Source organism: Hemiscyllium ocellatum (assembly GCF_020745735.1).
Source record: "Hemiscyllium ocellatum isolate sHemOce1 chromosome 15 unlocalized genomic scaffold, sHemOce1.pat.X.cur. SUPER_15_unloc_1, whole genome shotgun sequence".
Lineage (NCBI taxonomy): Eukaryota > Metazoa > Chordata > Chondrichthyes > Orectolobiformes > Hemiscylliidae > Hemiscyllium > Hemiscyllium ocellatum.
This window is the reverse complement of record NW_026867445.1, coordinates 1,534,895-1,544,894: the sequence shown is the minus strand read 5'-3', so window position 1 is coordinate 1,544,894 and position 10,000 is coordinate 1,534,895.

Genomic DNA, 10,000 nt, shown 5'->3' with positions numbered 1-10,000 from the left:
CCACCCCTCCCCTTTGCGTCAAGAGACCTCCCCACCGGCCTCTGACTGATTCTTAGAACGGACGGAAAGAGTCGGGCAAGCCTGTCAAAGCTTTGAGCGAATGTCAAAAGCTTTAGACTTCCGCGAACTCTCCGGCTTGCACTGAGACGCGAGGTCGATGTGCTAAGCACCACGGGGCCCCTTTCGCCTGCAGGTCCCGAGCCGCCAACATGTTCTTAGTATCGTGTTCTCCAATCCTGGGTGACGGGCACCGCAGGGAGGCAGAGCCATCGCACTTGCCGGGTGGCAGAGGAAGGACCGGACTATGTACAATAGCGGCCAACGACTCCCAGAGCCGGTTGTGCGGCGTCTGCTCTCAGCCTAAGAGGCTTCTGGGAGTGCTCAGGCAAGGGTCAGCCTGCACCCTTGCTGGCAGCACCCAGGGGAACCAGGACGCTTGCATCTCTCGCCTTCATTTTCGACACAAGCGCCTGAGGAGGGACGCCACCCCTCCCCTTGCGTCAAGAGACCTCCCCACCAGCCTCTGACTGATTCTTAGAACGGACGGAAAGAGTCGGGCAAGCCTGTCAAAGCTTTGAGCGAATGTCAAAAGCTTTAGACTTCCGCGAACTCTCCGGCTTGCACTGAGACGCGAGGTCGATGTGCTAAGCACCACGGGGCCCCTTTCGCCTGCAGGTCCCGAGCCGCCAACATGTTCTTAGTATCGTGTTCTCCAAACCTGGGTGACGGGCACCGCAGGGAGGCAGAGCCATCGCACTTGCCGGGTGGCAGAGGAAGGACCGGACTATGTACAATAGCGGCCAACGACTCCCAGAGCCGGTAGTGCGGCGTCTGCTCTCAGCCTAAGAGGCTTCTGGGAGTGCTCAGGCAAGGGTCAGCCTGCACCCTTGCTGGCAGCACCCAGGGGAACCAGGACGCTTGCATCTCTCGCCTTCATTTTCGACACAAACGCCTGAGGAGGGAAGCCAACCCTCCGTGTGTCAAGAGACCGTCCCCGCCCCGGCCTCCGACTGATTCTTAGAACGGACGGAAAGAGTCAGGCAAGCCTGTTAAAGACTTCCGCGAACTCTCCGGCTTGCACTGAGACGCGAGGTCGATGTGCTCAGCACCACGGGGCCCCTTTCGCCTGCAGGTCCCGAGCCGCCAACATGTTCTAAGTATCGTGTTCTCCAAACCTGGGTGACGGGCACCGCAGGGAGGCAGAGCCATCGCACTTGCCGGGTGGCAGAGGAAGGACCGGACTATGTACAATAGCGGCCAACGACTCCCAGAGCCGGTAGTGCGGCGCCTGCTCTCAGCCTAAGAGGCTTTTGGGAGTGCTCAGGCAAGGGTCAGCCTGCACCCTTGCTGGCAGCACCCAGGGGAACCAGGACGCTTGCATCTCTCGCCTTCATTTTCGACACAAACGCCTGAGGAGGGAAGCCAACCCTCCGTGTGTCAAGAGACCGTCCCCGCCCCGGCCTCCGACTGATTCTTAGAACGGACGGAAAGAGTCAGGCAAGCCTGTTAAGACTTCCGCGAACTCTCCGGCTTGCACTGAGACGCGAGGTCGATGTGCTCAGCACCACGGGGCCCCCTTCGCCTGCAGGTCCCGAGCCGCCAACATGTTCTAAGTATCGTGTTCCCCAAACCTGGGTGACGAGCACCGCAGGGAGGCAGAGCCATCGCACTTGCCGGGTGGCAGAGGAAGGACCGGACTATGTACAATAGCGGCCAACGACTCCCAGAGCCGGTAGTGCGGCGCCTGCTCTCAGCTTAAGAGGCTTTTGGGAGTGCTCAGGCAAGGGTCAGCCTGCACCCTTGCTGGCAGCACCCAGGGGAACCAGGACGCTTGCATCTCTCGCCTTCATTTTCGACACAAACACCTGAGGAGGGAAGCCAACCCTCCGTGTGTCAAGAGACCGTCCCCGCCCCGGCCTCCGACTGATTCTTAGAACGGACGGAAAGAGTCAGGCAAGCCTGTCAAAGAATTGAGCAGATGTCAAAATCTTTTAAGACTTCCGCGAACTCTCCGGCTTGCACTGAGACCCGAGGTCGATGTGCTCAGCACCACGGGGCCCCTTTCGCCTGCAGGTCCCGAGCCGCCAACATGTTCTAAGTATCGTGTTCCCCAAACCTGGGTGACGAGCACCGCAGGGCGGCAGAGCCATCGCACTTGCCGGGTGGCAGAGGAAGGACCGGACTATGTACAATAGCGGCCAACCACTCCCAGAGCCGGTAGTGCGGCGTGCGAGGTCTGCTCTCAGCGGAAGAGGGTTTTGGGAATGCTCAGGCAAGGGCCAGCCTGCACCCTTCCTGGCCGCTCCCACGGGAACCAGGCTACTTGCAATCCTTTCCCCCAATAGCAAGTGCCTTTTGGAGGGACGGCCGGAGTCAACGTGGGGTTTGCCCGCCCTCCAAAGTGTCAAGAGACCGCCGCACAGGCCTCTGACTGATTCTTAGAACAGGCAGCAAGAGTTGGGTAAGTCTGTCGAAAATTTGACAAAGTGTCAAAAATTAGACTTCCGAGAGCTCTTGGGCATGCACACAGGCCTGTCATTCAAGTGCTCTGCCCGCGGAACCGTTTTTCGGATGCCTTTCAAAGTGGTCCCGCGCCGCCATTTTGTTCTAAAAATCGTGTTCCCAGAAATCTCCGGGTACCCCGCCAACCTCACTGTGTCACAATGTCAAGTGGCACTGAATGGGTCTGAATTTCAAATTCGACTGCTTCGCTCTGGAACTCGAACCCGGCAAAACCGTTTGGATTTTTCCCGGTCCAGACTTCCGCGGCAGACAAAGTTAAAGTTTTCGGGCTGCAGACTCAAAACGACATCTGGCCAACCGCCGGGCTCAATTCGCCCAGTTCCTCCGGCACTTCGGAACTCATGTTCGGCATGAGTTTTTGAATCTTTCCCGATGCTTCGGCATTTTCCTCCGCTGACACTTAGAATATTTTTCACACTTGGCCGAAAATTTTTCTAAGTTTTTCTGGTTACTGATTTCTTCTTTTCGGGCATTTTTCTAAGTTTTCTTGGTTACTCATTTCTCATTTTCAAACATTTTTCTAAGTTTTTCTGGTTACTGATTTCTTCTTTTTGGGCATTTTTCTAAGTTTTCTTGGTTACTCATTTCTCATTTTCAAACATTTTTCTAAGTTTTTCTGGTTACTCATTTCTCATTTTCAAACATTTTTCTAAGTTTTTCTGGTTACTGATTTCTTCTTTTTGGGCATTTTTCTAAGTTTTCTTGGTTACTCATTTCTCATTTTCAAACATTTTTCTAAGTTTTTCTGGTTACTGATTTCTTCTTTTTGGGCATTTTTCTAAGTTTTCTTGGTTACTCATTTCTCATTTTCAAACATTTTTCTAAGTTTTCTGGTTACTCATTTCTCATTTTCAAACATTTTTCTAAGTTTTTCTGGTTACTGATTTCTTCTTTTTGGGCATTTTTCTAAGTTTTCTTGGTTACTCATTTCTCATTTTCAAACATTTTTCTAAGTTTTTCTGGTTACTCATTTCTCATTTTCAAACATTTTTCTAAGTTTTTCTGGTTACTGATTTCTTCTTTTTGGGCATTTTTCTAAGTTTTCTTGGTTACTCATTTCTCATTTTCAAACATTTTTCTAAGTTTTTCTGGTTACTCATTTCTCATTTTCAAACATTTTTCTAAGTTTTTCTGGTTACTGATTTCTTCTTTTTGGGCATTTTTCTAAGTTTTCTTGGTTACTCATTTCTCATTTTCAAACATTTTTCTAAGTTTTTCTGGTTACTCATTTCTCATTTTCAAACATTTTTCTAAGTTTTTCTGGTTACTCATTTCTGCTTTTCCAACGTTTTACTAAGTTTTGCTGGTTACTGAGTTCACACTTTTAAACATTTTCGGGCATTTTTCTACGTTTTTCATGTTACTCATTTAGCACTTTCAGGCACTTTCCTATGCTTTCCTGCTTACTGATTTCACACTTTTAAGCATCTTCGGGCATGTTCCCTAAGTTTTGCAGTTCATTCGTTTGGGACAGTCAGGCAGCTTTCCTAAGCTTTCCTGGTAACCGAATTCACATTGTTGAGAACTTTGGAACCCTTCCCTAAGCTGTGCTGGTTACTCACTTTACCTCTTCAGACACTTGCCCCCGTTGTGACAGAGACCACTTCCCGACTCGGGAAATGCACCAAATTCGGCCTGAACTCAGAGGGCAGTCCCCCTCGAAGGCGTGGAAGTCGGCAGAATCGCCGGGTCAAATCCGGCTGAGCTACCCGGCTTGGAAGCCTCAAAGTCGGTATGAGCTGTCAGGTTCACTCCCATCCCCGTTTGGACCACTTCCCGACTCGGGAAATTCACCAAATTCGGCCTGAACTCAGAGGACAGTCCCCCCTCGAAGGCGTGACAGTCGGCAGAACCGCCGGATCAAATCCGGCTGAGCTACCCGGCCCCGAAGCCTCAAAGTCGGTAAGAGCTGTCAGGTTCACTCCCATCCCCGTTTGGACCACTTCCCGACTCGGGAAATTCACCAAATTCGGCCTGAACTTATACAACAGTCCCCCCTCGAAGGCGTGACAGTCGGCAGAACCGCCGGATCAAATCCGGTTGAGCTACCCGGCTTGGAAGCCCCAAAGTCGGTAAGAGCTGTCAGGTTCACTCCCATCCCCGTTTGGACCACTTCCCGACTCAGGAAATTCACCAAATTCGGCCTGAACTTATACAACAGTCCCCCCTCGAAGCCGTGACAGTCGCTAGAACCGCCGGATCAAATCCGGTTGAGCTACCCGGCTTGGAAGCCCCAAAGTCGGTATGAGCTGTCAGGTTCACTCCCATCCCCGTTTGAACCACTTCCCGACTTAGGAAATTCACCAAATTCGGCCTGAACTTAGAGGAGAGTCCCCGCTCGAAGGCGTGGAAGTCGGCAGAATCGCCGGGTCAAATCCGACTGAGCTACCCGGCCCCGAAGCCTCAAAGTCGGTAAGAGCTGTCAGGTTCACTCCCATCCCCGTTTGGACCACTTCCCGACTCGGGAAATTCACCAAATTCGGCCTGAACTAATACAACAGTCCCCCCTCGAAGCCGTGACAGTCGGCAGAACCGCCGGATCAAATCCGGTTGAGCTACCCGGCTTGGAAGCCCCAAAGTCGGTATGAGCTGTCAGGTTCACTCCCATCCCCGTTTGGACCACTTCCCGACTCGGGAAATTCACCAAATTCGGCCTGAACTCAGAGGAGAGGCCCCGCTCGAAGGCGTGGAATTCGGCAGAATCGCCGGGTCAAATCCGACTGTGCTACCCGGCCCCGAAGCCTCAATGTCGGTATGAGCTGTCAGGTTCACTCCCATCCCCGTTTGGACCACTTCCCGACTTAGGAAATTCACCAAATTCGGCCTGAACTTAGACAACAGTCCCCGCTCGAAGGCGTGGCAGTCGGCAGAACCGCCGGATCAAATCCGACTGAGCTACCCGGCTTGGAAGCCTCAATGTCGGTATGAGCTGTCAGGTTCACTCCCATCCCCGTTTGGACCACTTCCCGACTTAGGAAATTCACCAAATTCGGCCTGAACTCAGAGGACAGTCCCCCCTCGAAGCCGTAGAAGTCGGCAGAACCGCCGGATCAAATACGGCTGAGCTACCCGGCTTGGAAGCCCCACAGTCGGTATGAGCTGTCAGGTTCACACCCATCCCAGTTTGGGCCATTTCCCGACTTAGGAAAATCGCCAAATTCGGCCTGAACTCAGAAGGCAGGCCCCCCTCGAAGGCCAGACATTCGGCAGAACCGCCGGGTCAAATCCGGCTGTGCTACCCGATTTGGAAGCCTCAACACAAAACCCATCCGGCAATGCCACTCAAAAAGGGCCCAAATTCAGAAACACCCCCTTCAAAAGGTACCACTTCCTCGGAGACACGACCGGGACACGCTCCCCTCGGCGAAAATTAAGCCCCCACCACTAACTGAAGCCCACCGCAGCCCCAACTTCAACGGAGAAATCAGTAACCAATTCAAAAATGCACTTGGTTACTGACTTCTACTGCTTCAAAAATATTCTAAGTGTCGCTGGTTACTGATTTGTACTGCTTCAAAAATATTCTAAGTGTCAGTGGTTACTGATTTGTACTGCTCCAAAAATATTCTAAGTGTCAGTGGTTACTGATTTGTACTGCTTCAAAATATTCTAAGTGTCGCTGGTTACTGATTTGTACTGCTTCAAAAATATTCTAAGTGTCAGTGGTTACTGATTTGTACTGCTCCAAAAATATTCTAAGTGTCGCGGGTTACTGATTTGTACTGCTTCAAAAATATTCTAAGTGTCAGCGGTTACTGATTTGTACTGCTTCAAAATATTCTAAGTGTCGTGGTTACTGATTTGTACTGCTTCAAAAATATTCTAAGTGTCAGAGGTTACTGATTTGTACTGCTCCAAAAATATTCTAAGTGTCAGTGGTTACTGATTTGTACTGCTTCAAAAATATTCTAAGTGTCGCTGGTTACTGATTTGTACTGCTTCAAAAATATTCTAAGTGTCAGTGGTTACTGATTTGTACTGCTCCAAATATTCTAAGTGTCGCTGGTTACTGATTTGTACTGCTTCAAAAATTCTAAGTGTCAGCGGTTACTGATTTGTACTGCTTCAAAAATATTCTAAGTGTCAGTGGTTACTGATTTGTACTGCTTCAAAAATATTCTAAGTGTCGCTGGTTACTGATTTGTACTGCTTCAAAAATATTCTAAGTGTCAGCGGTTACTGATTTGTACTGCTTCAAAAATATTCTAAGTGTCGCTGGTTACTGATTTGTACTGCTCCAAAAATATTCTAAGTGTCGCTGGTTACTGATTTGTACTGACTCAAAAATATTCTAAGTGTCGCTGGTTACTGATTTGTACTGACTGAAAAATTTTCTAACCGCCGGGTCAAATCCGGCCTGGCCAGCCGGCTTGGAAGCCTCAAAATCGGTATGAGCTGTCAGATTCAACCCCATCACCATTTGGACCACTTCCCGACATAGAAAATTCACCAAATTCGGCATGAACTCAGAGGGCAGTCCCCCCTTGAAGGCGACTGCTTCAAAAATATTCTAAGTGTCGCTGGTTACTGATATGTACTGCTTCAAAAATATTCTAAGTGTCACTGGTTACTGATTTGTACTGCTCAAAAATATTCTAAGTGTCGCTGGTTACTGATTTGTACTGCTGAAAAATATTCTAAGTGTCGCTGGTTACTGATTTGTACTGCTTCAAAAATATTCTAAGTGTCGCTGGTTACTGATTTGTACTGACTCACAAATATTCTCTGTGTCGCTGGTTACTGATTTGTACTGCTTCAAAAATATTCTAAGTGTCGCTGGTTACTGATTTGTACTGACTGAAAAATTTTCTAACCGCCGGGTCAAATCCGGCCGGGCCAGCCGGCTTGTAAGCCTCAAGTTTATGAGCTGTCAGGTTCAACCCCATCACCATTTGGACCACTTCCCGACTTTGGAAATTCACCAAATTCGGCCTGAACTCAGAGGGTAGGCCCCCCTCGAAGGCCAGGCATTCAGAACCCCCGGGACAAATACGATTGTGCTACCCGGCCCCGAAGCCTCAAAGTCGGTATGAGCAGTTAGGTTCACTCCCAACCCCGTTTGGACTCCCGACTTAGGAAATTCACTAAATTCGGCCTGAACTTAGACAATTGTCCCCCCTCGAAGGCGTGACAGTCGGCGGAACCGCCGGATCAAATCCGGCTGAGCTACTCGGCTTGGAAGCCCCAAAGTCGGTATAAGCTGTCAGGTTCACTCCCATCCCCGTTTGTACCACTTCATAGGAAATTCACCAATTTGGCCTGAACTCAGAGGGCAGGCCCCCCTCAAAGGCCAGGCATTCGGCAGAACCGCCGGGTCAAATCCGACTGTGCTACTCGGCCCCAAAGCCTCAAAGTTGGTATGAGCAGTGGTTACTGATTTGTACCACTTCCCGACTTAGGAAATTCACCAAATTGGCCTGAACTTAGACAACAGTCCCCCCTCGAAGGCGTGACAGTCGGTAGAACCGCCGGGTCAAATCCGGCTGAGCTACTCGATTTGGAAGCCTTCAACACAAAACCCATCGGCAATGCCACTCAAAAAGGGCCCAAATTCAGAAACACCCCCTTCAATAGGTACCACTTCCTCTGAGACACTACCGGGACACGCTCCCCTCGGCGAAAATTAAGCCCCCACCACTAACTGAAGCCAACCGCTGCCCCAACTTCAACGGAGAAATCAGTAACCAATTCTAAGTGTCAGTGGTTACTGATTTGTACTGCTTCAAAAATATTCTAAGTGTCGCTGGTTACTGATTTGTACTGCTCCAAAAATATTCTAAGTGTCGCTGGTTACTGATTTGTAATGCTTCAAAAATATTCTAAGTGTCGTGGTTACTGATTTGTACTGCTTCAAAAATATTCTAAGTGTCGCCGGTTACTGATTTGTACTGCTTCAAAAATATTCTAAGTGTCAGCTGGTTACTGATTTGTACTGCTTCAAAAATATTCTAAGTGTCAGTGGTTACTGATTTGTACTGCTTCAAAAATATTCTAAGTGTCGCTGGTTACTGATTTGTACTGCTTCAAAAATATTCTAAGTGTCAGTGGTTACTGATTTGTACTGCTTCAAAAATATTCTAAGTGTCGCTGGTTACTGATTTGTACTGCTCCAAAAATATTCTAAGTGTCTGGTTACTGATTTGTACTGCTTCAAAAATATTCTAAGTGTCGTGGTTACTGATTTGTACTGCTTCAAAAATATTCTAAGTGTCGTGGTTACTGATTTGTACTGCTTCAAAAATATTCTAAGTGTCAGTGGTTACTGATTTGTACTGCTTCAAAAATATTCTAAGTGTCGCTGGTTACTGATTTGTACTGCTTCAAAAATATTCTAAGTGTCGCTGGTTACTGATTTGTACTGCTCCAAAAATATTCTAAGTGTCGCTGGTTACTGATTTGTACTGCTTCAAAAATATTCTAAGTGTCGCTGGTTACTGATTTGTACTGCTCCAAAAATATTCTAAGTGTCGTGGTTACTGATTTGTACTGCTCCAAAAATATTCTAAGTGTCGTGGTTACTGATTTGTACTGCTTCAAAAATATTCTAAGTGTCGTGGTTACTGATTTGTACTGCTTCAAAAATATTCTAAGTGTCAGCTGGTTACTGATTTGTACTGCTTCAAAAATATTCTAAGTGTCGCTGGTTACTGATTTGTACTGCTTCAAAAATATTCTAAGTGTCGCTGGTTACTGATTTGTACTGCTTCAAAAATATTCTAAGTGTCAGTGGTTACTGATTTGTACTGCTTCAAAAATATTCTAAGTGTCGCTGGTTACTGATTTGTACTGCTTCAAAAATATTCTAAGTGTCAGTGGTTACTGATTTGTACTGCTCCAAAAATATTCTAAGTGTCGCTGGTTACTGATTTGTACTGCTTCAAAAATATTCTAAGTGTCGTGGTTACTGATTTGTACTGCGTCAAAAATATTCTAAGTGTCGCTGGTTACTGATTTGTACTGCTTCAAAAATATTCTAAGTGTCGCTGGTTACTGATTTGTACTGCTTCAAAAATATTCTAAGTGTCGCTGGTTACTGATTTGTACAGCTTCAAAAATATTCTAAGTGTCGCTGGTTACTGATTTGTACTGCTCAAAAATATTCTAAGTGTCGCTGGTTACTGATTTGTACTGCTTCAAAAATATTCTAAGTGTCAGCGGTTACTGATTTGTACTGCTTCAAAAATATTCTAAGTGTCGCTGGTTACTGATTTGTACTGCTTCAAAAATATTCTAAGTGTCGTGGTTACTGATTTGTACTGCTTCAAAAATATTCTAAGTGTCGCTGGTTACTGATTTGTACTGCTTCAAAAATATTCTAAGTGTCAGTGGTTACTGATTTGTACTGCTCCAAAAATATTCTAAGTGTCGTGGTTACTGATTTGTACTGCTTCAACAATATTCTAAGTGTCGCTGGTTACTGATTTGTACTGCGTCAAAAATATTCTAAGTGTCAGTGGTTACTGATTTGTACTGCTTC